Source organism: Rhinopithecus roxellana, chromosome 13 (assembly GCF_007565055.1).
Source record: "Rhinopithecus roxellana isolate Shanxi Qingling chromosome 13, ASM756505v1, whole genome shotgun sequence".
NCBI lineage: Eukaryota > Metazoa > Chordata > Mammalia > Primates > Cercopithecidae > Rhinopithecus > Rhinopithecus roxellana.
This window is the reverse complement of record NC_044561.1, coordinates 118,216,817-118,242,037: the sequence shown is the minus strand read 5'-3', so window position 1 is coordinate 118,242,037 and position 25,221 is coordinate 118,216,817. Positions and strand designations below refer to the sequence as shown.

Sequence of the window (25,221 nt, the reverse complement as noted above, 5' to 3'; positions counted from 1 at the left end):
TTGGTAGCTTGTATCTTTCAAGGAATTGATCCGTTTTATCCATGGTGTTAAATTTGTGGCCACAGAATTATTTCTATTTCTTTTTTATCCTTTTAATGTTCATGAGATCAGTAGTGGTAGTGATGGCTTTTTTTTTTTTTTTTTTAGCTGGAGTCTTGCTCTGTCAGCAGGCTGGAGTGCAGTGGTGCAGTCTCGGCTCACTGCAACCTTTGCCTCCCAGGGTTCAAGTGATTCTCCTGCCTCAGCCTCCCAAGTAGCTGGGACTACAGGCATGCGCCACCACACCTGAATAATTTTTGTATTTTTAGTAGAGACGGGGTTTCACCATGTTGGCCAGGATGGTCTTGATCTCCAGACCTCATGATCCACCCACCTCGGCCTCCCAAAGTGCTGGGATTACAGGCGTGAGCTACTGCGCCCAGCCTCGGCCTTTCTTTTATTTCTATGATTAATTTATCTCTTCTTTCCTTTTTTCTTCATTAGCCTGGCTAAAGGTTTATCAACTTCACTGATCTTTCAAAGAACCAGCCTGTGGTCTTCTCAATTTTTCCTATTACTTTCTTGTTTTTAATTTCGCTGATTTCTGTTTGAATTTTTATTTCTTTACTTCTGCTTGCTTTAGGTTTATACTGCTCTCCTTTCTTGGGTTCCTAAGGTGGAAGTTTAGATTAATGATGTTAGGTCTTTCTTCTTTTTTAATACACACATTCGTTACAGTACATTTCCCTTTAAGAACTGCTTTCCCTGCATCCCTCAAATTTTGATTTTCATTTAATTTAAAATATTTTTTAACTTCTCTTGAGACTTCTGTGACCCATGTGTTATTTTGTTTATTTATTTTTTTTGAGACGGAGTCTTGCTCTGTCGCTCAGGTGGGAGTGCAGTGGTGCGATCTCCTTCAACCTGCAAGCACCGCCTCCTGTGTTCATGCCATTCTCCTACCTCAGCCTCCCGAGTGGCTGGGACTACAGGTGCCCGCCACCATGCCTGGCTAATTTTTATTTTTATTTTTTATTTTTAGTAGAGACAAGGTTTCACTGTGTTAGTCAGGATGGTCTCAATCTCCTGACCTCGTGATCCACCCGCCTCAGCCTCCCAAAGTGCTGGGATTACAGGCGTGAGCCACCGCGGCCCGCCAACCCATGCGTTATTTACTAGTGTTTAATTTCCAAAATTTTAGGATTTTCCGGCTTTCTCTTATTTCTAGTTTAATTATCTGGTGTTATGCTTTGTATGATTGCTAGTCTTTTAAATTTGTTAAGATATGTTTTATGGTCCAAAATGTAGTCTATCTTGGTTAATGTTTCATAGGAGCTTGAGAAGAATGTATATTCTGCTGTTTGGGGATAGTCTTTAAATGTCAATCAGATCCAGTTGATTGATGGTACTGCACATCTGTATTCTCACTAGCTTTTTCTGCCTACTGAATTTGTCAATTAGTGATACAGGTATGTTGAAGTCTTCAACTATAATAATGGATTTACCTATTTCCCCTTGCAGTTCTATATGCTTTGCCTGACATATTTTGATGGTCTGTTGTTGTAAGGCACATACACATTAAGAATTGTTGGGTCTTCATGGAGATCTCACCCTTAATCATTATGTAATGCTTATCTTTGTCTCCGACATTTCCCTTATTCTGAAGTCTGCTTTGGCTAAAATTAATAGAGCTATGCCTGCTAATTTTGTATTTTTAGTAGAGATGGGGTTTCACCATGTTGGCCAGGCTGGTCTCAAACTCCTGACTTCAGGTGATCCACCGGCCTCAGCCTCCCAAAGTGCTGGGATTATAGGCATGAGCCGCTGCACCCTGGCCGTTGTCTACTTTTTCCATTAGACACTTTGGCACACTAATCACAGTAATTTTAAATTTCTGATCCAATAATTCCAAAATTTCTGCCACTGGCTTTGTCTCTTCATACAGTGTTTTTTCTTGCTGTTAATGTGTCATAAATTTTGTTGACAGTCAGGCATGATGTATCAGTTAATAGTCACAGAGGTAAATTGGGCTTTGGTGCTTTTTGTTTGTCTGTCTAGGAGTCAGGCTGTGTTTACTGTTTGCTGTAACTGTAAGTGTCAGAGACTTCAATTTCCTCAAATGTTCTTGTTTTTGTCTCCCTTGTTGTCTTGTAGTTTCTCTGGAAACTCAGGAATTCCGGTTTGTGTCTTGTAGCTCTCTCAATTGTAATCCACTGTTTTTACATGGAGCTCTGTTGCTGTGGCGGTGAGGTATTGGTGAGGGGAAAGCTTAATCTTATAATTAAATCCCCATTTTGGGGTTTTATTATTATTATTTTTTTTTGAGATGGAGTCTCGCTCTGTTGCCAGGCTGGAGTGCAGTGGCACGGTCTCAGCTCACTGCAACCTCTGCCTCCCGAGTTCAAGCGATTCTCCTGCCTGAGCCTCCCGACTGGCTGGGACTATAGGCATGCGCCACCACGTCCAGCTAATTTTTGTATTTTTAGTAGAGACGGGGTTTCACCATGTTGGCCAGGATGATCTCGATCTCTTGACCTTGTGATCTGCCTGCCTCGTCCTCCCAAAGTGCTGGGATTACAGGCCCGAGCCACCACTCCCGGTTTTTGTTTGTTTTTTAATGGGCCAGAGTCCCTGGGCTATAACCTCCAAAAGCATTTCTTAGCTTTGTTTTTTTTCTCCCCCTACTTGAGACAGGAAAGCTAAAGGAGGCAGTAGTTGTCTAATTGCCCTTCCCCTAGCCTAGTAAGATGCTGGTAAAGTAGTATCCATTGAGGGCAGGCCTTTGCTACAGAGAACAGAGCACTCTGGGTTTATTTCCATATGGTTTCTTTACCCCACTCCTGTCCGAAGTGTGAGGGGATTTTGTTCGGTTCTTCACTGCGAGAAACTGGTGGGACTCTGGGAGGCCAAACTCGCAAAAATGTACCTCCGCTCCCTAGCCACCCCCCAAGAACAGGCACCTGGGTTTTTTAAACCCTCAAGCTAGTCCACACTCAGCCTCCAGCAATTCATAATTACTGTTTAAATGTTCCCACCAGTTATTGTTTCCAGCTGCTTCTGCTCCTGGTAAACTGTGATTCTGTGTATTCTCCTGTCTCTCTGGTTTCTGGCCAGCAGTGTACCCTATGACCGCAATTTTCTGAGGATGACTTGAGCCCAAGAGTTCGAGGTTGCAGTGGGCTATGGATCATGCCACTGCACTCTAGCCTGGGTGACAGACCAAGACCTTGCCTCAAAACACAACCAAACAAAAAATCTATTTTAAAAAAGTACTCTGTTTCACAGAGTCAAAGATATGCATATTCTCATATTTAACATATCTGAAATCATGATGTGTTTTACCATCAGTGGCATGTCATGGTTTAATTGGCAGCATCCCCCCTCCCACCCACATCCTTAGAAATACATGAAACTATATATGTATATAAAACGTCTTTTAAAATCAAGAACATCTCAGAGCGGCCGGGCACGGTGGCTCAAGCCTGTAATCCCAGCACTTTGGGAGGCCGAGGCAGGCGGATCATGAGGTCAGAAGATCAAAACCATCCTGGCTAACACGGTGAAACCCCATCTCTACTAAAAAAAAAAAAAAAGAAAAAGAAAAAGAAAAAAATACAAAAAACTAGCCGGGCGACGAGGCGGGCGCCTGTAGTCCCAGCTACTCGGGAGGCTGAGGCAGGAGAATGGCGTAAACCTGGGAGGCAGAGCTTGCAGTGAGCTGAGATCCGGCCACTGCACTCCAGCCTGGGCGACAGAGCGAGACTCCGTCTCAAAAAAAAAAAAAAAAGAACATCTCAGAACAATGCAATGTGAATTCTTATTTTTGTCTAAGTAACACATATACGTAATTTCAAAAGCCAGATGATTTTGTTTTCATTATGAAAAGGGCAGTGCCCCACCCATCATCCTTTTGCTAACCTCTCCCAGCGGGTGGTGATTTTCAACTCATTTAACTCATTTAGCTGTTACTTCTGCTATTTGCCTTCATAGTTCTAAATAACATAAACATCTGTTTCTTTGTTTCTTAAAAAACAACAACAACAAAAAAAAACACAATTGGGACTATAGGAGGCTGAGGCAGGAGAACCACTTGAACCCAGGAGGGTTGCTGTGAGCCAAGGTCACACTATGGCACTATAGCCTGGGCCACAAGAGCAAAACTCTGTCTCAAAAAAACAAAACAAAACAAAGCAAAAAAACACCACAATTGCTTCTTCTTTTTTTTTTTTTTTTTTTTTTGAGGCGGAGTCTCGCTCTGTTGCCCAGGCTGGAGTGCAGTGGCGTGATCTCGGCTCACTGCAAGCTCCGCCTCCCGGGTTCACGCCATTCTCCTGCCTCAGCCTCCCCAGTAGCTGGGACTACAGGCGCCCGCCACCACGCCCAGCTAATTTTTTGTATTTTCGGTGGAGACGGGGTTTCACCGTGTTAGCCAGGATGGTCTGGATCTCCTGACCTCATGATCTGCCTGCCTCGGCCTCCCAAAGTGCTGGAATTACAGGCGTGAGCCACCACGCCCGGCCCACAATTCCTTCTTAAATTCTCAATTTTGGATAAGTTTCTATTGACTTCCTACTATGGACTAAGAGATTTTGCTCTCTAAAATCATTTTACACATATACCACTGCAGCATTCTTTCAATTTATTTATATATTACTTGGAATTTTTTTCCCCTGGAGTTGACAATTGCTTTAGAATTAGATTTTATTCTTATTTAAGACTAAACCTGCACATAGTTGAATAGTTGATACAGGAAAATAGTTCTTCAAGGCCTGTTATATGTGTGTGTTTTAAAAGTCTCTCTTTTTTTTTTTTTTTTTTGAGACGGAGTTTTGCTCTTGTTGCCCAGGCTGGAGTGCAATGGCGTGATCTCATCTCACTGCAACCTCTACCTCCTGGGTTCAAGTGATTCTTCTGCCTCATCCTTTTGAGTAGCTGGGATTACAGATGCCTGCCACCATGCCTGGCTAACTTTGTATTTTTAGTAGAGACAGGGTTTCTCCATGTTGGTTAGGCGGGTCTCAAACTCCCTACCTCAGGTGATCTGCCCACCTCAGCCTCCCAAAGTGCTGGGATTACAGGCATGAGCCACCACGCCCGGCCTTAAAAGTCTTTAACGCCTTTTCCTGTAACCTGCTTCTATGAGCAACCACCTTTTGCTACCAAAATTATGCACTTAGTTTGTAATTCCCTAATTTTCTTACTTTTAGCAATATCTATTGAGTAATTTTTACGGAATATAAAGACTGTCTCTTTACACCCTATGCAGCATCTTCTCCAAATCCCCCAAATCCCACAGGTAAATGTCACGTTCTGTCCCTCCCTATGCATCCTTTTTTTCTTTCTTTTCCTTTTTTTGGTTTTTTGTTTGTTTGTTTTTTGTTTTTGAGACAGGGTCTCTGTCACTCATGCTGAAGTGCAATGTGGCACGATCTCAGCTCATGCAGCCTCACCTCCTGGCCTCAATCAATCCTCCCACCTCAGCGCCCCTGTAACTGGGACTACAGGTGTGCACCACTGTGTCCAGCTAATTTTTTGTATTTTTTGTAGTAATGGGGTTTCACCATGTTGCCCAGGCTGGTCTTGAACTCCTGGGCTCAAGTGATCCACCTGCCCGCCTCCCAAAGTGCTGGGATTACAGGCATGAGCCACTGCTCCAGGCCCCCATGCATCGTTTCAAAATGATTATATGATAATTTTAGTTAAATTTGTATTCAGTGTTTACAGTTTTGTGACCGTAAATACACTATTGTCAACCTTGCCCAGTTGTATTCTATGATGGCTTTCCCTATATCATATAACTTTTTGTTCTCCATAATATTAACAAAGTTTTTGTTTCTTGTTTGTTTGCCAAGTTTTCTATATTCTCGTTCTCTATTGCTGCTGCAACAAATTACTACAAATTTAGTAGCTTAAACAGAACCCACTTCTTATCTCACAATTCTGTAGGTAAAAAGACTGAGTATAGTGTGTGTCTGCTGAAATCCTCCACTTAGAGTCTCACAGAGCAAAAATTAAGGTGTCAGCTGGTCTGCATTCCTTTCTGGAGGTCATGGAGCTGAATCCACCTTCAAGCTCATGGAAGTTATTGCTTAGATTTCATTTCTTTCTTTTCTTTTTTTGAGACAGAGTCTTGCTCTGTCGCCCAGGCTGGAGTGCAGTGCAGCAATCTTGGCTTACTGCAACCTCCGCCTCCTGGGTTCAAGTGATTCTCCTGCCTCAGCCTCCTGAGTAGCTGGGATTACAGACATGTGCCACCACACCTGGCTAATTTTTGTATTTTTAGTAGAGACAGGGTTTCGCCACATTGCCCAGGCTGGTATTGAACTCCCGAGGTCAGACAATCTGCCCAACTTGGCCTCCCAAAGTGCTAGGATTACAGACGTGAGCCAGCGCTCACGGCCCTTCATGGTGTTTTAAAATGTGACACCATCCCTCCAATGTCCTGTAAACTAGTAGTTCAATCTAGAGGCCTGATTAGATTTCAGCTCAGTTTTTGGCAATAATATTTTATAAACAGGACTTGTATTTTCTATGGCCTCATCTCAGGAGGCACATAACATCTAATTGTTCCTCAGTGATCTCTCCCAATCTGAAAATATACTTTCTTCAGTGCTGGAATAGTTTTCATGAATTATTTATTGAATATTTTCTTCCGTCCTCTCCCCATTTTCTATATCTTCACTTTCCAGAACTCTGATTATTCAGATGTTTAGACCTCTTGGAATGGCTTTCTAATTTTACTGTTTTTTTTTTCTTTTTCTTCCAATTTTTCATCTTTTTGTCTTTGTGTCTGTTTTCTGAATATTATCTTCCAACCTGTACTAAGTCATGCTTCTGTGCAGGAGATAGGAACAGAAACCACTCTAGGTATTGTAGGCAGAAAGGGATTGACTATGGGGAATTAGGTGGTTACAAATTCATGAGAAGAGCGGGAGTTGCAGAAGTCCAGGAGGCTTTTGTTTCGAAGTCACCATAGATGTGATTGAGAGGCCAGAGGTGCTGCTGCTACTCCTGCTCTCATCATTGTAACTATCTGACACACATGAAGCTGGGCACTAGGCAATGGATCAGGGAGTCTAGCCACTTTGATTTTGCTCAAAAGTAAAGTTCAAAGATAAAGATGGCAGTTGTTTGGCTTGAATGAGAAGTTGAAATTGCAAGGCAGTCTATGATATTTCAAGGTCTTTGCTATACATCCAACCAATTTTGGCTTTTCATTTTAATGGAACTAGGGCTGAGATCCTAACTCAGAGAGGTCTATAGTTTTAATCAGAAATAGAACTCCTCAGTGGCTCACACCTGTAATCCCAGCACTTTGGGAGGCCGAGGTGGGTGGATCATTTGAGGTCAGGAGTTTGAGACCAGCCTGGACAACATGGTGAAACTCCGTCTCTACTAAAAACACAAAAATTAGCCAGGCGTGGTGGCCAGCGCCTGTAATCCCAGCTAGTCGGGAGGCTGAGGCAGGAGAATTGCTTGAACCCGGGAGGCAGAGGTTGCAGTGAGCTAAGATTGTGCCATTGCACTCCAGCCTGGGCAATAGAGCAAGACTCTGTCTCAAAAAAAAAAAAGAAAAAAAAAGATATTTTTTAGCATTTAATTTTAAGTAGGGAAATACCTACTTAAATAATGTATATTTATTACACAGTAATGCATGGATATATTTTTATTATAAGAAAACTAAAATATTAAAGATTAAAAACAAAATTCCCTATGATTGCCACCCCCCAATGCCATTTCTCCTCCCCAGTAGTAACCACATCTAATTATATATAGCAACATGTCTTATCAGTGATGGTATGTTAGGTTATGCTGCAATATCAGCATCCTCAAAGTCTCAGTGTCTTATAATAATAAAAGTTTTTGTCTTTTGTTTGTTTGTTTTGCTAAGACAGGGTCTCACTCAGTCTCCCAGGCTATAGTGCAATGGCATGATTGTGGCTCACCATAGCCTCGACCTCCTGGGCTCAAGTGATCCTCCCATCTCAGCCTCCCAAATAGCTGGGACTACAGATGTGTGCCACAAGGCCCAGCTAAATTTTTGTGTTTTTTGTGGAGACGGAGTTTCACCATGTTGCTCAGGCTGGTCTCGAACTCCCCAGCTCAAGCAATCCATCTGCCTTAGCCATCTGCCTTAGCCTCCCAGAGTGTTGGGATTGCAGGCGTGAGCCACTGCGCCCGGCCTAAAAATTTATACCTTAATTCATGTTTGTGATGGGTTTAATTCAACTGTATCTCTGGACACAGCTGGAAGAAGCAGCTGCAACGTGCTGATCTCATGGAAGAAGGAAAAGAGAGAATGGGGGAGCCTCTTAAAGCTTCTGCTTGGATGTCTCACATGTCACTTCCACTCAAATTCCCTTGGCCAAAGCAAATCATATGGCTATACCTGACTTATGTGGGGTGGGGATATAGAATCCTTCCATAGGGCGAGTCAGTAAAAAAAATTCCACACTTTTATAGTGTATGTAAAACTCTAGAAATAGATATCATTTTTAAATAATTTATTAGGGCACTGACTCTTACTTTCTTCATGCAAAAATATGTCTTAGAGGTCTTCCATGTTATACAAATAGATACATCTCTTTTTAATTTAATTAAAAAAATTTTTTTAACCCCAAGGCAGAAGGCACCATCTCCTTTTTATTTTATTTTTATTTTTGAGATGGAGTCTCGCTCTGTCGCCCAGGCTGGAGTGCAGTGGCGCGATCTCGGCTCACTGCAACCTCTGACTTCCGGGTTCAAGCGATTCTCCTACCTCAGTCTCCCAAGTAGCTGGGATTACAGGCACCCACCACCATGCCTGTTTTTTTTTTTTTTTTTTTTTTGTATTTTTAGTAGAGATGGGATTTCACCATGTTGGCCAGGTTGGTTTCAAACTCCTGACCTCAAGTGATCCCCCCTGCCTCGGACTCCCAAAGTGTTAGGATTACAGGTGTGAGCCACCATGCCTGGCCAATTCTTCCATTTCTTGTTTGAGAATGTTAAAGAATGCATCTCCAGCTCTTTCCCATCTTGCAAGATGGCGGGTGAAAAAGTTGAGAAGCCAGATACTAAAGAGAAGAAACCCGAAGCCAAGAAGGCTGATGCTGGTGGCGAGGTGAAAAAGGGTAACCTCAAGGCTAAGAAGCCCAAGAAGGGGAAGCCCCATTGCAGCCGCAACCCTGTCCTTGTCAGAGGAATTGGCAGGTATTCCCCATCTGCCATGTATTCCAGAAAGGCCATGTACAAGAGGAAGTACTCAGCCGCTAAATCCAAGGTTGAAAAGAAAAAGAAGGAGAAGGTTCTTGCAGCTCTTACAAAACCAGTTGGTGGTGACAAGAACGGCGGTACCCGGGTGGTTAAACGTCGCAAAATGCCTAGATATTATCCTACTGAAGATGTGCCTCGAAAGCTGTTGAGCCACGGCAAAAAACCCTTCAGTCAGCATGTGAGAAAACTGCGAGCCAGCATTACCCCCGGGACCATTCTGATCATCCTCACTGGACGCCACAGGGGCAAGAGGGTGGTTTTCTTGAAGCAGCTGGCTAGTGGCTTGTTACTTGTGACTGGACCTCTGGTCCTCAATTGAGTTCCTCTACGAAGAACACACCAGAAATTTGTCATTGCCACCTCAACCAAAATCGATATCAGCAATGTCAAAATCCCAAAACATCTTACTGATTCTTACTTCAAGAAGAAGTTGCAGAAGCCCAGACACCAGGAAGGTGAGATCTTCGACACAGAGAAAGAGAAATACGAGATTACAGAGCAGCGCAAGATTGATCAGAAAGCTGTGGACTCACAAATTCTACCAAAAATCAAAGCTGTTCCTCAGCTCCGGGGCTACCTGCGATCAGTTTTTGCCCCGATGAATGGAATTTATCCTCACAAATTGGTGTTCTAAATGTCTTAAGAACCTCATTAAATAGCTAACTACAAAAAAAAAAAAAAAAGAATGCATCTCCAATCAGCCAGTGGAACATTGCATTTTATTTTTTTGTTAATGGCTTGCAACCCATAAAATAATCCATACACTATATCAACGTGAATGACCAAAATTTATTGGTTATTGCAGCTGGACGGCATACATAGCCTAGGTCACAGGTGGGTGGATGACAGACAAAACCATTTTTACTCTCTAAATTCCTCCTCCACTACCCTATCACTGATGTTGTCTCCCTCCCAGCCATCTCCCTTGTTTGAGGAGCGATTCATGGGGAATAGGTAGTGGGCTCTGCAGTGCATACTGTGGTATGCCACCAAGACCCTCATCCCCAGAATGAGGCATTTATTCCCCCAGCTGCTGGGAGCATTGGCTGCTGGCAGCTCTCAGCTGAGCCCCTATGACTGTTCGATGTGGACATTCCAAGGTCCTGTCCTCTTGCCATCCCAGCTCCATATTCCCCATGGCATTAGCCAAGGCCTCTGCTGAGTTTGACTGCAGTTTGACTTTTCTCTTCCACAGATGTAATCCCGACAGCACTCTGCAATAGACTTCCTGACTGTAAATCTCCATGTTGGAGTCTGATTCCTCGGGACCTGACTCACAACAGCCCACCACAGGCTCTGAAGTCAGACAGAATTGGGTTTCAGTCTTATCCCAAACACCAACTAGATATGTAACCCGAGAGATGATAAGTCCACTATACACCCTGTGTGCCTCAGGTTTTTAATATCAACTGAATGTTGATAGTTTCTTGGAAACTGCAACTTTAAGTGAAAGGATGTATGATGAAACCATTTTTTCCCTCGTAATCACAATGGAAAGGACATTACTTGAGGACATGCTGCACATAATTTTGCTTAAAGTCGCAGTTTCCAAGAACCCATCGACAAAGTTAAGTAAGGACTTACTATAAACACTTCTTGCAGTTACTGCGAGGATGAAATCACACATGTAAAACACTGAGCACAGTATCTGGCGCATGCTAGGTGCTCAAAACAAGTGCTAGCATGTTAGTAGTACTATTACATTAAACTGATAATCTTGGTAGAGTAATTGGGAGATCCAGGACAGAGGAGATGGAGAGATTTTGCTAAAATTCATTCTCTCTTTTCCCCTCCTTGCCTGCATTTCTAGTGCCCTCACGTCCCACTAAAGCAGAAATAGACCTGTTGTGCTAACTCGTTTCCGGAAGATGGCGCCAGCAGATAACGCTGCAGTCCAGTCCCTTTTCTTTTTCTGGGTGGGTTTTTTTTTTTTTTTTTGAGATGGAGTCTCGCTCTGTCGCCCAGGCTAGAGTGCAATGGCATGATCTCGGCTCACTGCAACCTCCGTCTCCCAGTTTGAGGGATTCTTCTGCCTCAGCCCCCCAAGTAGGTGGGATTATAGTCATGTGCCATCACGACTGGCTCATTTTTGGATTTTTCGTGGAGAGGGTTTCACCATGTTGGACAGGCTGGTCTTGAACTCCCGGCCTCAAGTGATCCGCCCACCTCGGCCTCCCAAAGTGCTGGGATTACAGGTGTGAGCCACCACGCCTGGTTTTCACTATTCACAGATTACATATCAATTTCACATGTGTTATCTCATTTGCTTCTCCTTCACCAACCATTTACCGAATGCTGATTATTCCATCATTTATTGTTTTATCCCTTTGCCAACAAATGCTTACTGAGCACTTACTCTAGCCAAAGAGTATCTTTAAATGCCTTCTCAAACATGATGATTAAGAAACAAAAAAGGAAACAGAATCCTAAGCCCCTGCTGGAGAGCTGGCCTTTCCAGAGATGAATAAGACAAGTTCCAGCCACTGATTTCTTTCTGGTTCTGGGTTGATGTCAACTCATGCTCTGGAAGGAAGCTGCTTTCATAAAGCAGAAGAAGCTTAATTCAAGTAAAACTGAGTCAGAAAGAAAGCGATTCCTCTGCAGGAGCAGCTGGGGTGCATCTCGGAGACTGTCCGCAGTACTTCCCACGGGCTATTGATCTAAGAGCAGAGCATTTGGTCCTTGGACTGGTGAAAATTGCTGAGCAGGGGAAAGAAGAGTAAAACTCGTAAAGGGAATGGAGAAAAGATGTTGAAGGGCTTCAGGGTAGGGAAGGTTAGCTAGACTGCATTCAGGAGCTCCAGACAGCAGTGACTCTGCAGGTCCTTGAGCTTCGCAGGCGGGTCTGCAAGCAAACCTGGAAACCATGAGATGAGGGCCTGGTGATCTGTTTCTTTGGTGGAGACAGAGGTGCTCACCCTCAGCCTTCTTACACTCACTCCAGAACTGTGACGGGTGAGCTCACCTGAAGATCACCTCAGCAGTGCAATTTTAGGGGTGTCAAGAAGGGCTCCTTCTATGGGTGAAATCTCTTTCAACAGTTACTTTCTGGTGCCCCAAATGCCACAACTGGTGTTCTTTTTTTTGTTTTCTTTTCTTTCTTTCTTTCTTTTCTTTTCTTTTTTTTTTTTTTTTTTTTTTTTGAGGCAGGGTCTCACTCTGTCACCTAGGCTGGAGTGCAGTGGCACAATCTCGGCTCACTGCAACCTCTGCCTCCTGGGTTCAACCAATTCTCCAGCATCAGCCTCCTGAGTAGCTGGTACCACAGGTGCATGCCAGCATGCCAGGCTAAGTTTTATTTATTTTTGTAGAGATGAGACTTCACGATTTTGGCCAGATTGGTCTCGAACTCCTGACCTCAAATGATCCACCTGTCTCGGCCTCCCAAAGTGCTGGAGTTACAGGCATGAGCCACTGTGCGCAGCGCATTAGTGTCCTTTAATATTAATGTTGCAGGAGTTAAAAACAGGACTTATATAAAGAAATGTGTAATTATTTTGGCTTGGAGAAAAGTCTACAAGTGTACACATCAGTTGTTAACAGGGGTTATCGTGAGCCAGAAAGTGTGGAGTAAGTAAGGGACATTAATGGAGGTTGGAAAAGGAAGAGGAAAAGGATAGGTAAGAAAAAAAATCACACTTAAAAAGGGTGCTCTTGATTAAAATAATGTGTATTATTTGTTATGATTTATGAAAAAGGTTACTTCTATTGCCCATACACATTCAGACAGACATGAAAGATGCCCACTAAAATGTTAACAGTAGTTAATATATGCTGATGAGATTTCAAAGAATGTTACTTTCATTTTTTGTAGGAAGCATTTAAATCAGGAAAGTGGGAAAAAACAAAATTAAGAACATTATTGCAAGCCAAATGAGAAAAGCAATAACAAAACAATAACAAAAGCAAAACAAAATTTGAGCCATTCAAATTCTAACTTCTCTATTCCGTGGCTGTGTGACTCTAAAGAAATTACTTAAGTTCTTTGATCCTTGGTTTCTTCCTCTTTAATTTTTAATTTATTTTATGATATGGTATTAGTCAGGGTTCTCTCGAGGGACAGAACTAATAGGATAGATGTATATATGTAAGGGAGTTTATTATGGAATATTGACTCACATGAGTTTTGTTGAAAGCATATGCAGTGGATTATAGAATCACAGGGGAACCAAACTCAGAGGTTGAGAAGCCAGGCATGGTGTCTCCATTCACATTAACAGAATTGGCCTGGGGACACTTCTGGCCCTCTGGCTCCAGACATCCATTGCTGCCCGTAACCCCACTGTATTGTCATCTCTGGAGCTTGATCTTACTCTCCCACCACACCTGCCAGAGAACAGTCTCTATATGAGTTTGAAAATCGAAGTCCACGGCAGATGCACCTAATGGGCAACCCTAAGTCACACACTGATGTCCTCCATGCAAGGTGAACATGGCATTTTCTGCTTCCTCTGTGGAATTGACCTCTGGGTTCCAAGGAGTTGAATGAAGTAGGTAATTCCATTACACACAGAAAGTGGGTTCAGATGCATCCAGCTAGTAAGAATGACTTATCATTGTGAAATCTCAGTACTCAAGTTTCCCTGTCTGCAAAATGGAAATTATATTAGTACCTTTCTTAAAATATTATTCACAGGATTAAAAGAATTAATACATGTAAAATTCTTAGAATTATGTCATCCACATAATGCTTTCATGAATACTAGATCTGATTTTTCAGTTATATGAACTTTTTGGCTTAAACCATTTGAGAGTTGGTTGTTACTTTTCTTTCTACTCGCAACTTACAGTCCTGACTAATATGAGGACTAATAATACACAGGGTTGTTGTAAAGCTGGAGTGAGGAAATCTATGTAAAGTTCTTGGTACATGGTGATATGGCTTGGCTGTGTCCCCACCCAAATCTCATCTTGAATTGTAGCTCCCGTAATTCCCTCATGTCATGGGAGGGACCCGGTGGGAGGTAATTGAATCATGGGGGTGGGTTTTTTCCATGCTGTTCTCATGATAGTGAATAAGTCTCATGGGATCTGATGGTTTTATAAGGGGGAGTTCCCTGCACATGCCCTCTTGCCTGCTACCATGTAAGATGTGAGTTTGCTGTTCCTCATTTACCTTCCACCATGATTGTGAGGCCTCCCCAGCCATGTGGAACTGTGAGTCAATTAAACCTCTTCCCTTTATAAATTATCCAGACTCAGGTATGTCTTTATTAGCAGTGTGAGAACAAACTGATATACATGGGAAATTCTCAGTAAATAATATTAATATCTACTTATTACTGACATTAATACTGTCACTACTAATTAATGGTTTTTGTGATCTTCTCTTATGCAACTGCTAACATCAAAGTTTTGTAAGAGGTACCTGAAAGGGCAATCTAGGGAGGGGTTTGAGTATTAGGGGTTTACAAGGGGTACCAGGACATCAAAGAGAAAGAACACTGAGGAGGGAAATTGGCTTATAGGTGAACTCAGAAAATAGTTGTTGAATTGTTGTGGAATCAGGAGGACCAGAGAGAGACCTTGGGGTGTATACAGAAGGATATCTTTATTGAGGGCACACAGACCCAGCCGACTTAACATCCAAAGACTGGGCCAAGAACAAAGACATCACTTGACTTTTATGCACACTTTAAAAAGGGGTGGGCTAGCCTGAAGCAGGCTTACAGAGGTGTGAAAGCAGGGATACAGAGGCAGGACAAAGACAGTTAAATCAAATTGTAACAGGTTCATAACTCAGGATTACACATGACCGTTGCTATGCAACCCAGATGTCCATTATCTAGGTTTGCTTAGTGCCTAGCATGGCTTATTCCATGGCCTTCACTATGACGCCCAGGTGGCCTGCTCAGACGGTTTATGACCTTCACTCCACTGCTTAGATAAAACAGAATACTTGGAGTCACCAGTCAAAGAGAACAAGAATCTATAAACTCATACCATAAAGCAAAGGAAAATTTGTTTTTCTTCTCCCTGTGTTGAGGGAGTGCCGGGAGAGTCTCCAGAGCACATTCTTTTGTGTCCTGGCTTCTTAGATAGTATTATCAAGACTTTCCCTGGGTCTGGGCTATGCCCATTGCTGCCTCTGGGACAAGTCAGCCTAATACAAGAAAGCTTATTTCTCTTTTTAATTTTATTTTTCTTTCTTTCTTTAATTTCCCGTCTTAGAATGGATGATGAAGAAGATGAAAGAATTTATAAAGAGGCTCTCTTCTTCTAGTAGCAAGAGTTGTATTCATTATGTGAGACCTACTCTGAGCTATGCACTGTGCTGGCTATTGGAGCTACAGAGATGATACGAAGCACTGTATCTATTTTTTCTTTTCTTTTCTTTTCTTTTTTTTTTTTTTTGAGACAGGGTCTGGCCTTATCACCCAGGCTGGATGCAGAGGAGCAATCATGACTCACTGCAACTTCAACTTCCCTTACTCAAGCAATCCTCCCACCTCACCCTCCCAGGTAGCTGGGACCACAGGTGGGTGCCACGCCCAGCTAATTTTTTTTATTTTTTTATTTTTTTATTTTTTGGTAGAGATGAGGTCTCACTATGTTGCCCAGGATGGTGTCGAACTCCTAGGTTCAAGTGATCTTCCACCTCAGCCTTTCTGAATTCTGAGATTACAGGTGTGAGCCACTACAGTTAGCCTATATCTGTTTTCAAGAAGTTTTCAGCCTGGTGCAAGGGTTGAAAGCCCAGGTACCTATAGGTTCTAGTCTGGTAACATAAATAAGGGAAGTGGGTCAGGTGTGAGGAAGGAACATGAGTACTTCACTTTCTTATTAATCCACTATAAGAAGGAACAGTATTGCAAGAATGATGACAAATGGCTCCTGACATGAGGCTCTAATGCCAGGGAGACAGCAGGGTGTGGTGGGGACTGTGAAGAAATGGAAAAGGCATGCTGTATCCAAAAGGGACCACTGCTAGGAGGGCTGGACCCATGTTGCTGGATTTCCAGTTTATTGAGAGAAGCCAAAAATCTGGATTTTAATGTGAAATCTCTTAATTTTTAGTTTCTGGAGATGAACACAAACAACTCAAAAACACCATGTGGCCCCAAATGGAGCAGGCCAAAAAAAGCAGGATTCTGTCTGAATGCCAGACCTGAGCCTGAGGGTCCAGTATATGATCTGCAGTCCACTGGGAGAGACAGATGGGTGTAGGGGCAATTTAGAGGCAGTTTAGTAAGTGCAAAGACAGAAAGATGTGGTGTGATGTACGCAGAAGAAGAGCTGGAGGGTCTTTGAGGAGGAGGCCTAGAGGAGGACTCAGGTAGGTCAAGAACAGTGCCTGAGGTGGCACTGGGGTCGGGCAGCGTAGTCAGAGGAACAGCATAAGGGAGTGCAGTGGGTTAGGACCCGGTGGGCTGGCAAAACTTGGATGGGGGTGAGGAACGGGAGCCAAGCTGGGGAGGTGGGCAGGGCCGCATGGAGCATAGCCTTTACCGAATTGTCAGTCTGTTCATAAACTGTGATTTTCCTGATGGTAATTTCTGCTCCTTTTGATAGAAAACTAGAGGTTGTTTCTATGCCCCCAAACCAAACACTTCCTGTAATAAAAAGAAGCCCTTTCAGCTATTGAAGTTGGCAACAGCCCTCCCCCTCCCTCCTTTCCTTCCCCTCACTCCTCCTCATCTGTGTCACAATCTCACTCCCATGATATTCAAGAAAATAAATACTTTTGACCTTTGTCAGAACACCTTGGACTTGCCAGCACAAAAAGAAACAATTTGAACAGAGGAAATGTTTTCATTCTTCCCAAATCGCTCCCTTTTCTCCATGTCCAAAGCCAAATGTAGTCGATGATTCAGAAGTGGCAGGGGTGGCCAGCAGGGCCCTGGGCTGGGTGTCAGGAGCCAGTTCTAGTCCTGGGCTCACAGACTGATTCCTTGTGTGACTGTGGATAAGACTGGGCCCCATGTGCTCGATGGCCAGGAAAGCAGTAGGTTGGATGGTCTCCAAGAATCTGAGGTCTCTGCTCTTTCTTCAGGACATGGATCTGGACCTAACATCAGTTTGGGCCTCATCCCTCTAGCCAGTACATCTAGCCATGTGCCAGCTGCTCTACCAAACTCTAGCCATACATAATTTCACTTAATCCTCATACAAGTCCAGGAGGTGGAGGGTGTCACCCCACCTTCCCACCTTATAGAAGAAGAAGCTGAAGTTCAGGGAAGTTAGGCAATGGCAATTTTTTTTTGAGATGGAATCTAGCTCTGTCACCCAGGCTGGAGTGCAATGGCGAGATCTCGGCCCACTGCAATCTTCGCCTCCCAGATTCAAGCAATTCTTCTACCTCTGCCTTCCCAGTAGCTGGGATTACAGGTGCCTGCCAATACACCCAGCTAATTTTTTTATTTTTAGTAAAGATGGGTTTCACCGTGTTGGTTAGGCTGCTCTCGAACTCCTGACCTCAGGTGATCCACCGGCCTTGGCCTCCCAAAGTGCTGGGATTACAGGCATGAGCCACCGTGCCTGGCAATTTGCCCAATGTGAAAGCTCCTATGTATGACCTTAGACTACACTATTTGAGGTCAGGTGCGGTGGCTCACTCCTGTAATCCCAGCACTTTGGGAGGCCGAGGCAGGCAGATTACCTGAGGTCAGGAGTTCGAGACCAGCCTGACCAACATGGTGAAATCTCATCTCTCCTAAAAATACAAAATTAGTTGGGTGTGGTGGTGCATTCCTGTAAGTCCAGCTCCTCAAGAGGTTGAGGCAGGAGAATCGCTTGAGCCTGGGAGGTGGAGGTTGCAGTGAACCAAGATTGTGCCGCTGCACTCCAGCCTGGGCAAGAGAGTGAAACTGTCTCAAAAAAAAAAAAAAAAAAGAAAAGAAAAAGAAAAAAAGACTACATTATTTTCCAACTTCAGTACCCTAGAGATCACCTCTTTTAATCATTTTGATTTTCTCCCTAAAGGTAAAGAACAGTGCCATGGTCTGAATGTGTGTCCTTAAAATTCATATGTTGAAATCCTAGCCTCCAAGGTGATGATATGAGAAGGCAAGGCCTTTGGGAGGTGATAATGGGATCAGTGACTTTATAAGAGAGGCCCGAGTGAGACCTCTTGGCCTTTCACCATGTGAAGACATAGTAAGAAGGTACTGTCTATCATGTGAAGACATAGTAAGAAGGTACTGTCTGTCATGTGAAGACATAGTAAGAAGGTACTGTCTATCATGTGAAGACATAGTAAGAAGGTACTGTCTATCATGTGAAGACATAGTAAGAAGGTACTGTCTATCATGTGAAGACATAGTAAGAAGGTACTATCTATGAACCAGAAAGAGACCCTCACCAGACACTGAATCTGCAAGCATCTTGATCTTGGACTTCTCAGCCTCCAGAACTGTGAGAAATAAATTTCTATTGTTTAGAAGCCACCCAGTTTATGATATGTTAGTCTATTTGTGTTGCTATAAAAGAATACTCGGGGCAGGGTTTATTTTGGCGCATGGTTCTGCAGACTGCCCAAGAAGCATGGCACCAGTAACTGTTTCTGGTGAAGTCTTCAGGCTGCTTCCACTCATGGAGGAAGGCAAAGGGGAGCTGGTGTGTGCAGAGATCACACGGGCAGAAATCAACCAAGAGAGAAGGGGAGGTTCACAGGCTGTTTTTAACAACCAGCTTTTTAACAACCAGGGTACTAATAGAGCAAGAAAGCACTCATTATCACTAGGACAACACCAAGCCATTCATGAGAAATCCTACCCATAACCCAAACAGCTTCCATTAGCACCCCTCCAACACTGGGGATTACATTTCAGCCTGAGATTTGGAGGAGTCAAAGAAACCATGTCCAAACTATAGCACAGTGTGAACACACTAGGACGAATAGCTGGGCAAATGGGCCATTCCCTATAGTCTACTTGCAATCCCTGCTTCTCCACCTCCAGTTGTTTGACATTTATATGCTTATTTGCAGTTCTCTCATTTCTCCTCATAAATTCAATTAATATAACTCCTATTTTCTTATTTTGTCACATGGATGACACCTTTTAATGTCCTGCTTTCTGGCCAGGCACATTGGCTCACGCCTGTAACCCCAGCACTTTGGGAGGCCAAGGCAGGTGGATCACTTGAGGTCAGGGGTTCGAGACCAGCTGGCCAACATGGTGAAAGCCTCTCTACTAAAAATACAAAAAATTAGCCAGGTGTGGTGGCGCAGGCCTGTAGTCCCAGCTACTTGGGATGCTGAGGCAGGAGGATCGTCTGAACCCGGGAGGCAGAAGTTGCAGTGGGCTGAGATCGCGCCACTGCACTCCAGTCTGGGCGACAGAAGGAGATCCTGTCTCTAAATAAATAAATAAATAAATAAAATGAATAAATAAATAAATAAAATCCTGTTTTCTAAGATGATTTACTTTTCTCTCCATCTTTCCTCTCTGCTTCCCGTTTCCATTTTTTTTTTGTCAGCCTCTCTTTTGTTTTTAAATTGTAATTTTTTTTTTTTTTTGAGACGGGGTCTCGCTCTGTCGCCCAGGCTAGAGTGCAGTCGCCGGATCTCAGCTCACCGCAAGCTCCGCCTCCCGGGTTCACGCCATTCTCCTGCCTCAGCCTCCCGAGTAGCTGGGACTACAGGTGCCCGCCACCTCACCCGGCGAGTTTTTTGTATTTTTTAGTAGAGATGGGGTTTCACTGTGTTAGCCAGGATGGTCTCGATCTCCTGACCTCGTGATCTGCTCTTCTCGGCCTCCCAAAGTGCTGGGATTACAGGCTTGAGCCACTGTGCCCGGCCTTAAATCGTAATTTTTTAATGGGGGCGAGACCTCAAAGGTTTCTCCCTATCCAGTTCTATTTCCTTTGGATACACTGAGAATTACATTTCTCCACCCTTTTTGATTGAGTGGAACCATGTGACTAGTTATGGCCAATGAGTTGTGAGAGGAAGTAATCTTTGTTACTTCTGGGCTGGAGCATTTGATGGCTGGTGTGAGTGCCACCACCACCACCACCACCACACACACACACACACACACACACACATTTTCTTCTCCCCTGCTGTCATACCTGACAGCATTCCCTATGGTAGAGCCTCTGAGCCATCCCCAGGAGAACAGAGTCCCCTGCCACTGTATTGTCAACGTGTAGTATGTGAAAGACATAAATCTTTGTTGTCTTAAGCCTCTGAGAGTTTGGAGTTATTTACTACAATAGCATAATAAATAAAGTTTATGGAACTCAACCAAGCATTTTCCAAGTATCTCCTGACTGACACAGTTAACATTATATTCTGTCCTACAATTATAACCAAGACTTTAGTGTTTTGTCCTTACTTTAAATAAACAGACTACAAAAACCCAAACTTCCTCTGTCCTGGCAAGTCTGAAAATGTCTTTATTTTGCCCTCACATTTGATTGTGTTTGGCTGAGAACAGAATTCTAGCTTAAAAATCTCTTTCAAAACTTTCAAGATAATGCACTATTGGTGTCTGGCTTTTGACTTCTGATGAGAAATCTGATACTGGTCTGATTCTCTTTCCTTCATAGATGAGTATTTTTTAAACACCAGTGGAAAACTTTTAGAATCTTTATAATAATGTTTGACAGAATCTCTTTTTCCTCATATTTTCTCTGTCTTTTCCATTTATGTCTTTTTGTTTATATTTATGTATTTATTTTTTAGAGACAAGGTCTCACTTCATTGCCCAGGCTGGAGTACAGTGGTGCCATCATAGCTCACTGAAGCCTTGAACTCCTGGGTTTAAGTGATCCTCCTGCCTCAGCCTCCTGAGTAGCTGGGATTACAGGTGTGAGTCACCACACCCAGCTCATTTCATTTCTGTCTTTTTTTTTGAGACGGAGTTTTGCTCTTGTTGCCCAGGCTGGAGTGCAATGGCGCGATCTTGGCTCACTGCAACCTCTGCCTCCCAGGTTCAAGCGATTCTCCTGCCTCAACCTCCCAAGTAGCTGGGATTACAGGCATGTGCCACCACACCTGGCTGATTTTGTATTTTTAGTAGAGATGATGTTTCTCCATGTTGATCAGACTGGTCTCCAACTCCCTACCTCAGGTGATCTGCCCGTCTCAGCCTCCCAAAGTGCTGGGATTACAGGCATGAGCCACCGGCCTGGCCCATTTCTGTCTTTTTCTTATACACTCAGATAACCACCACTCATGTCCAGAAACACATTATTACCAACAACTGGTTGACCCCCTGTGTTTCTTCCCAGTCACTACACATTCCTTCTCCCCAAAGATTGCTCAGTCTTGTTTTAACACTGTCAATTAGCTTCACCTGTTTTTAAAACTTTATATAAAAGGAATCATATAGCAAGTCATTTATCCTCTTGAGGCCCCAGTTTCAGCAGCTGTAAATTGGGAGCAAAAATATAGCTGACAGTTCATGGCAGATTGTAGGTGCCTAGTACACGTTTATTAACTGTGTATAGCTCATAGTACCCTCAAATCACCTTCACATATTTATTTTACTTCTGGTGGATTTGTGGCATACAAACGAAGAATATAATAACTACCAGAGAACATATAGTCATAGGATCTGATGTGGGGCGGACTGGGAGATACAGAAACATTTTCTCCAGACATTGTATTTGACATGTATTGACATCTGCCAACTCACAAGCAACTCACTAGGAATCTTATGGGGGTGATGAACATTGTGGAGCCATTCCCACCATGAGCCTTCCCCAGGAAATACTTGTGCACAGGATGATGGCTAAAGCCCGACTGCCTGGGTTCTAAACAGGGCTCTGCCACCTTCTCTCTGTGGGACCTCAATGCAATTTACTTATTCACTCGGAGTCTCAGTTTTCATGTCTATGATAGGGGGACAATAATGTTACTGAACCAAACTAGGTTGGTTCGCCCTTGCACAACAGAAAGCCAAACTCTGAAGCACTGGGTTTTTGCAGTGAGAAAGATTTATTGTGAACCAAGTGACAAGGAGACAGGAGGAAATGCTCAAATCTGTCTCCCTGAGCTGGGAGCTGGGTCAGGTTTTATAAGCATAGGGTAATGAGATGTGAGCTGATTGGATCTTGCAATGAGGTGATGCCGTGAGGCATGATCTGACTGGATCCCGTTGTGGGGTGATGCCAGAGCACAATCTGATTGGATCCTGCATTCTACTGTGGAGCTGCTGCTGTTTCTCCTCCTCCTCCTTCTTCTTCTTCTTCTTCTTTTAATTAAAAATTTTTTTTGGGAGAGATGAAGTCTTGTTCTGTTGCCCAAGCTGGTCAAGAACTCCCGAGCTTCTTAATTCAGTCCCTGTTCCTTGGTCCCAGGGCTTAGGGTGCCCCTGTGGTTGCACGTTTGGTTCATCTGGCATGCTCAGGTGATGTGACCTTCAACCTGGGAATCCATGGTAACAGAAAAACAATTCCCAACTTTGTTACATAAAAGTTAAACCACATTCCTCTAGTGCAGGTACAATAATATCTACCTTAGTGTTGTTAAAAGGATTAAGAGATAAGATGCAAATAAAGTGCTTAAAACAGTGCTGGCATGTAAATATTCAACAAATATTAGCTAATATTCATTCCAAGTTGCCAAGGAGGCTGGAAATAAAAAATTTCAGCAGGTATTAATGGGAACAGGAAATTTCTCCTAACAGCACATTTATTGATAATAATTGGGAGAGTAAAAATTCTAGATAGTTGATTCTTTTTCCTTAGTTTCTTTCACCAACTTTTCTATTTCCAAATAGTCCTTGTTTTTTAATGAAATTATTATGATGATAGTAAATGGTCTGTTTTTTTCCCCTGTCCTTATCTGGCCATGTTGGGCCACCCTCATTCCACTTATTCCTTCCTCCTTCTTTTTTCATCTTTTCTCCTTACTCCTTGCCATCTCCTCCTTCCATATTTTTGGGTTCAAGTTTCTTCAGGTATAATGTACATGAAGTAAAATTCATCCTTTTAAACAAACAGTTTTATGAGTTTTGATTAACATATGTAGTTTCAATAAACACATCTGCTCCACAATGAAGATACAGAACAGCCCCTATCACCACAAACGGTTCCCAACTCTTTTTTTCCCAAACACTTTTAAGAATTTCTTTTTGGGCGGGCGTGGTAGCTCAAGCCTGTAATCCTAGCACTTTGGGAGGCGGAGACGGGCGGATCACGAGGTCAGGAGATCGAGACCATCCTGGAGAACACGGTGAAACCCTGTCTCTACTAAAAAAAAAAAAAAATACAAAAAAAAATCTAGCCGGGTGAGGTGGCGGGCGCCTGTAGTCCCAGCTACTTGGGAGGCTGAGGCAGGAGAATGGCGTGAACCTGGGAGGCGGAGCTTGCAGTGAGCTGAGATCCGGCCACTGTACTCTAGCCTGGGCGACAGAGCAAGACTCCGTCTCAAAAAAAAAAAAAAAAAAAAAGAATTTCTTTTTATCATCACTTCTTGGCCTTGAAGAATTTCTTTTTATCACTAGTTTTCAATAACTTTAATTATATATGCATTGGTGTACTTTTCTTTATGTTTTTTTTTTTTTCCACTTGGAATTCTTGCAGGTTTTTGGATCTGTGGGTTTATACTTTTCATCAAAGTTAGGAAAATTTCAGCCATTATTTCTTAAAAATATTTTTGTGGTCCCTTCCCTTTCTCTGCTCTACTTTTTTGGGACTTTTGGATACATGTATTTTACGCCACTTGATATCCCATAGATGACTGATGCTCTTTCATCTTTTCCTCTTTTTTTCTTTCTGTGCTTCATTTTAGATCTCTTTTATTACTATGCCTTGAAATTTTTAATCTTTTATTTGGCAGTGTCTAATCTTCTGCTAATCTTATCTAGTGTATCTTTCTTTTCAGGTCTTATATTTTTCATCTCTAGAAATTTCATTTTGGTCTCTTGTATCTTCCATTTCTTTCCTTACTATGTTGATGGTTTCCTCTATGTCATTTTGTATAAGAAGCCTGTTTGTAATAGCTGCATTAGCACCCTTGTCTGCTAATTCCATCATTTCTGTGATTTCTGGGTCTATTTGTATTAATTGATAGTTCTCCTGGTTGTGGGTCTTTTTCTCTGCTTCTTTTCACACCTGAAAATTTTTTATAGGATGGTAAAATGTTTTTTTTTGTGGGGTTTTCTTGAGACAAATCTTGCTCTGTTGCCCAGGCTGGAGTTCATTGGCACCAGCTTGGCTCACTGCAACCTCTGCTTCCTGGATTCAAGTGATTCTCCTGCGTCAGCCTCCCAAGTAGCTGGGGTTACAGGTGCCTCCCACCACGCCCAAGTATTTCTTTTGTATTTTTAGTAGAGAGGAGGTTTCACTATGTTGGCCAGGCTGGTCTCGAACTCCTGGTCTCAAGTGATCCGCCTGCCTCAGCCTCCCAAAGTGCTGGAATTACAGGCTTGAGCCATTATGCCCAGTCAAGAACGCAAATATTTGAGTCAGCTCAGGCTGCTGTAACAAAATGTGATACTCCATGTAGCTTAAAGAACAGACATTTATTTCTCACCATTTTAGAGGCTGGGAAGTCTACAATCAGATGCCAGAATGGTTAGGTTCTGGTGAGAGCCTTCCTTCTGTCTTGCAGGTGGCTGCCTTTTTGTTGTCTCCTCACATGGTGGGCGGGGTGGGGTTGCAGAGAGAGAGAGAGAAAGAGCTCATGCTTCTTCTTGTAAGGGCACTAATCCTGTCATGAGGTCTCTGCCCTCATGACTCAATTACCCTCCAAAGGCACCATCTCCAATTGCCATTACATTGGTTTCAACATATGTATGAATTTGAAGGAGAACAGTTCATTGAATAGCACTGGACATTGTAAATTTTGTTATTGGGTGCTGGATTTTATTGTATTCCTTTAAGTAGTATTGAACTTTGTTTTGGGACACTGTTAAGTTACATGAGGTCATTTGGGTTCATTTTAGCCTTGCTTTTAAGATTGTCAGAGGCAGGTTCCAAATAGCCTTTAGTCTAGAGCTAATTTAGCCTAATGACTGAGATGAGTCTTCTTATGAGGGCTCTGCTTGATGCCCGACATATTAAGAAGTGTCTGCATTTTAACTGTTGGAATCACAA

The 25,221-nt window shown here is 43.0% G+C and overlaps 1 pseudogene across 1 annotated transcript; it reads left to right on the top strand.

The window, feature by feature from the left end:
* The first annotated feature begins 8,987 nt into the window (after positions 1 to 8,987).
* On the top strand, positions 8,988 to 9,914 carry LOC104678863 (annotated as a pseudogene). The gene has a single exon (XR_750245.2). The product of XR_750245.2 is annotated as a 60S ribosomal protein L6 pseudogene (transcript).
* The last annotated feature ends 15,307 nt before the right edge of the window (positions 9,915 to 25,221 follow it).